This window comes from Pinus tabuliformis, chromosome 8 (genome assembly GCF_031772625.1).
Source record: "Pinus tabuliformis cultivar Carrire ecotype Pingquan chromosome 8, CPIR1, whole genome shotgun sequence".
NCBI classification, from domain to species: domain Eukaryota; kingdom Viridiplantae; phylum Streptophyta; class Pinopsida; order Pinales; family Pinaceae; genus Pinus; species Pinus tabuliformis.
Genome location: NC_142294.1, coordinates 1,814,241,686 through 1,814,247,448, shown reverse-complemented (window position 1 = coordinate 1,814,247,448; position 5,763 = coordinate 1,814,241,686).

Here is a 5,763-nt window from a genome sequence, read left to right as displayed (position 1 = left end):
TTTCAAAATATTTATTCAATATCACACTTCATAATTTTTTAACTTATCAAAAATATGATGATCCATGAATGCCTCTATTAAAACTTTCCATGATTAAATTTTAAAATAAACCAAATATTTCTTATAAAAAAACTATTTTCATAATCATCTATAAATCTGTGGCTCCACCCAAGCTTCATTTATCCTCGGAAGAATCTCACTAGAAGCATTCCGCAAGAGTTGGGTTCCCTCACACATCTGAAGGAGCTTTACATGGGAGCAAACAATCTCATAGGTATCATTCGTTTTTCCTTTGGAAACCTAGATTAGATTTTCATTTTGATTATTTCAGAGATTACAAAAAAATGTCTCACAAGTGCGTTATGGTGAATTCTCATGCAACATCCCCATATTTTGGTCAAATATCTCCACTTTGTCTCACTTGGAGATTTGTATAAACAAACTCACAGGGAGTCTTCCACCAAAATCGGGTCGACTCAGTAGTCTCCAAATTCTTTATCTCTATCAGAATGAATTATCAGGACCCATTCCCACCTCTTTGTCAAATATCTCCACTTTGACTGATTTGGAAATTTCAACAAACAAATTTACAGGAAGTATACCACAAGAATTGAGCTTACTCACTAGTCTCCAATTGCTTTATCTCTCTGACAATGAACTATCAGGAAGTGTCCTTGAATCTTTTTCATATGTCTCTTCTTTGATTGGCTTGGGAATTTTCATAAACAAACTTATAGCGAGCATTCCCACTTCTTTGTCAAATATGATCAACTTGAGTTATCTTAGTTTATGGGGAAATAAATTTAGTGGAAACATACCAAATTCCATTGGAAATTATTCGAAACTCACAATCCTTGCTCTAAACAACAAGAAGTTGAGTGGGGGTGTGCCTATAGAATTGGGTAAGCTACCACTCCTTGAAAGATTATTCTTGCACAGTAATCAACTTAGTAGTGACAGTGCTATAACCGTGCCCTTCCTTGTAGCCCTTACCAATTGTTCACACCTAAAACAATTAAACTTGCACAATAACAAGCTAAGTGGTGTCTTGCCTTTTGCCATAGGAAAACTTTACACCAATTTGTCTATCTTGTTACTATCACACAACATGATAGAAGGAAGCATCCCTCCATCTATAGGAAATCTTAGTAGCCTAACCAATGTCCAATTACCTAATAATTATTTAAGTGGTAGTATTCCATCTTTAAGAAACATTAAAAAATTAGACAACAACAAATTAGAGGGAAACATACCTAATGACTTTGAACAATTACAACATCTCGGTCTCTTGGACATCAACCAAAACATGCTCTCTGGAAAGATTCCCACTTCCCTTGCACCCCTTAGACAACTAAGAGATCTCCTCCTTCATCACAACCAATGATCATGAAACATACCTACAATATTGGGAAACTGTACAAATTTGGAATTGCTTGACTTGTCTCACAATAGACTCACTGGAAGCATACCAAGAGAAATTGTTGCACTATATAATCTACATTTCTATTTGAATTTGTCATGGAATTTATTAGAAGGCTCCTTGTCCATGGAGATTGGTACAATAGCAATGGCTCAAGCTATAGATATTTCTGCTAATCACTTGTCTGGGGCCATTCCACCTACCCTTGGAAGTTGTGTTGAACTATTGTATTTGAATTTATCTCGAAATTCCTTTCAAGGCTCTATTCCATATTCACTTGGAAATTTACAAAATATTATGAGCCTAGATCTCTCTTCCAACTTCTTATTAGGGACAATACCAATTACTCTCAACAAATTGAAAATGCTTCAGTATTTAAACCTATCTTTTAACAAGTTCATCGGGGAACTTCCAAAAGGAGAATTTTTTGCAAATCAATCAATTTTCATGTACTTCAATGGAAATCCTAACCTTTGTGGACCAAAAATATTCCAGTTATATGCCTGCCCAACACCAAGAGGTCATCTTACAATTTTCAAACAAGTACTATTGCCAATAAGTGGAGCTATTTCTTTTATACTATGTTCTCTGCTTCTAAGATTCCTATGGAGAGGGAATATGCATATACAAAGCATTGATGTCTCAAGAGCTATTTTCCAAAAGTTAGAGCATCTAAGGATCTCTTATCAAGAGCTTCACATAGCAACTAATGGATTCTCCCAAGCCAACTTGCTAGGAAAAAGTAGTTTTTGGTATGTATATAAAGGAACTCTGAATGATGGCACATCTGTTTCTATGAAAATTTTCCAGTTACAAAATGACCAGGGTGAGAAAAGTTTCAAGGAAGAATGTAGCATCTTACAAAAGGTTCGACATAGAAATCTGGTGAAAATCATAACCTCATGTTCCAGCGTTCATTTCAAAGGTTTAGTGTTTGATTTTATCTCTAATGGAGACTTAGAGAAGCATTTGTATCCGAATAGAGATGACACCAATGGTGAGGATATCTGTGAATTAGGATTGAAAGATCGATTAGGTATTGCAACAGATGTGGCCCATGCCATGGAGTATCTTCATCATGATTGTTTTGTGCAAGTAGTGCATTGTGATTTAAAACCTAGCAATGTACTTTTCGATGGAGATATGACAACAGATTTTGGTATCTCAAGGTTGATTGGTGAAAGCTCTATTGATTCAATCACTTCAACACTTTCTTTGAGAGGATCTGTGGGTTACATTGCCCGAGGTATGTCTCTTTAGAACATAATTTTCACTCGTCTTCTTTCATTCACAATATTATATAAAATTTGAAAGAGTAAAATTTAATGAATGTTTCTTTTGTTGTAGAGTATGGATTGGGTGGGAGAGTTTCCACCCAAGGGGATGTTTACAGCTATGGTATTCTGCTATTGGAAATGTTTACCAGAAAACAACCCACTAGTGACATATTTGTTGGAAAGCTAAATTTGCACAATTGGGTGAACTCCACATTCCCAAATGGATTGAAGGAAGTAATTGATAGTGGTCTTTACTGAAGTGGATGAAGATGAATTTGAAGAAAATAATGCACACAAATGCCTAGTTTCTTTGCTGCAAGTTGGTCTTCTTTGTTCAAAACATTCACAGGAAGAAAGACTGACTATGAGAGTTATAGTGAGGATGTTGGAGAATATTAGAGAGGATTTAATGGAAAATAGAGTTGCTTCTAGGGGATTGGCAAGAAGCATATCCAATTTGCTTAGCAATACAAATGCAACAAGCAATGATGCCCCTGCATCAAATGAAGGATCTTCTACATATTAGTTTTTGAAGTTAATAACAACCAAAGATTTTCAATGCTGCTAATGTTCTTGCAATTGGCAATATTTTTGTACTACTAGCTATTGTTATTAGAATGACAATATTTTTGTACTTCTAGTTGTTCAAGCAATTGCAATATTTTTGTACTACTAGCTATTGTTATTAGAATGACAATATTTTTGTACTTCTAGTTGTTCAAGCAAATATATTGTCTATTTCTAATTATTGCCAAAGGAAATCAGCTTCCCTTGGAAATTAGCTTCCCTTACAACACTATATTCAATGGATTGCAAATCTACATTTGGTTTGACTTATTATCCATCCATTATGTCGATATTCTTATCCATGAAGCAAATTGTTTAACGGGAAGGCTTAATAAAAAGCTTACTATTCACCTCATGTGACTACCCATTGACCAAGCTATGGATACAACCATTCTTAAGCAACTGCATGCTGAAGATGGCAGAGCAGTCTGAAGGAAGATTGTTGTTGTTGTCTGAAGATGGACTACAGAATAAGGGAACAGGTCCCAGCATCAGAACACTCGTTGATTTTAGGGTAAGTGTGCAAATTGTGAAGGCTGGGTGCATCCAAGACTTAATTTGATTTGTGTGCATAAGAAATTAGCTTTGAATGCCAAAGATCGATTTAGGTGTTCGCTAAAACACAGATCCTGTAAATTCAATTTGGGTGCTCTCTGCACATTTTTCACTTTAACTTAATAAAATGACATTGTTGTTTACAGATTTTGAATATTTGAATATTTTGAATATTTAAGTTAAAATGACATTTTAACTTAATAAAATGACTTACGTTCGTTACGGAATGATTTGAATTTTAATGTTGGGATTAATTACTTTCATCGTTATTTTCCTTTTCATAAAATTTATGTTATTAAAAAAATAATATTTGTTATATTCTTTTTAAATGAATTTAATATTAAAAATAAAAAAATTATAATAATATTTATATTTAAACGAGAATAGAATGTTTTAATATAATATATATATAAATAGTATATGTTTATGTATAACAGTAAATATTATGTATATGATAATATCTAAATATTTAATATGTTAGATATTTAATATAATAACATATGGATTATAAATTTATATATATATAGAGTAATATATCATTATTTTTTTTAATAAAATACATTTTAATATTGTCATTTTCATATTATACATTGATTTATGTTATTTCAGCAATGTTTTGCCAATTATTCTTTTCATATGATAATCCACTCTCCAAAGAGTGATCCATATCATTTTTCTTGGTTATAATACCAATATTTTGGATTTTTAATAACTATATAATTCTTGGTTTTAAGCCTTTCTTCAGATAACAATCGGTTTTGAGAGGTTTGTCTTAATTATAAATATTTTTCAATTTTGAATTAATATAATTATTTTAAATTAAAAAATATGTATTGGATTAAATTTTTATCTGAAAATATTCCATTCAATAAATGTGGTGAACAGAACAATGGATATTTATTAATTGTAAATTTAACAATCTTAATTTTAAAATTAGATTAAATAAATAAAGTAGTATGATTGACCATAAAAAAGTCCCAAGAAAAATATGGGATCACTCACTTGAAATCAAAAGAAGATTTTAAAAAGTAAAGATTCACCACATTGGTACCTTTAAAGATCTCTTAACAAGCTCCAAAGAATTTTCCATAAATAATACTTGATAATTGAATATCCTTGAAAAAACATGTATTAAGCTCCATAGTTGTCATCTCGATACACTAAGATCCTATTGTATTGAGACATTAAATTCTTTAGCTATAATCTTGGCTTACCAAGCTAATAAATTGTTAAGTTAAATTGAAGAAAATACCTTAAGAAAAATGTGAGAAAGGAAGAGTAATAAGAGAGGTAGGGGCCACTCCTTAGCTAATGGAATATCTATCTAAACTAAAAACCATCTCAATGCAACCACTCACAGTAATGTTCTTTATTTCATGAAGCCTTGATGAACCTTCTTAGTAAATCACTCTTTAAAAGTAATCTATTTTGGGTAAATCTTTAATTATGTTGATAGGCATGTCTATTTCATGATAAGCCTTCTAGAATTTTAATTTTATTATTAGTAACTATTAGGTGGATGATAAATTGATCTGAAAATGGGGCGCTAAAGGCTTCTTGTCAAGCTTACAAGAACCCTTCCCACTTCCAAAGCTTAAATATTCCCAAGACCTTATGATTAACCAATTGCAAAATTAATAATGCTTGAAAATAGGTGTATGCTTATGTTTGTTTTAAATATGTTTATGTGTTGTAAGTTGATTTGCTTAAACTGATATAAAACATATAACAATGGAACAATGCAGCAATTAACAAACACATAAGACAACAATATAATATGGAGTTAACCCAAAACTCTTGGGCTACGTCTCCTTGAGCTCTAGTCAACTCGACTAGGCTCTTTGGGATTATGGCATAAGTCCTTTTACAAGCTCCACGCTCAACTCCACTGGTTTACATAGAACACAAAGGGCTTAGAACACCATCTTATCCCTGGCTCTGAAG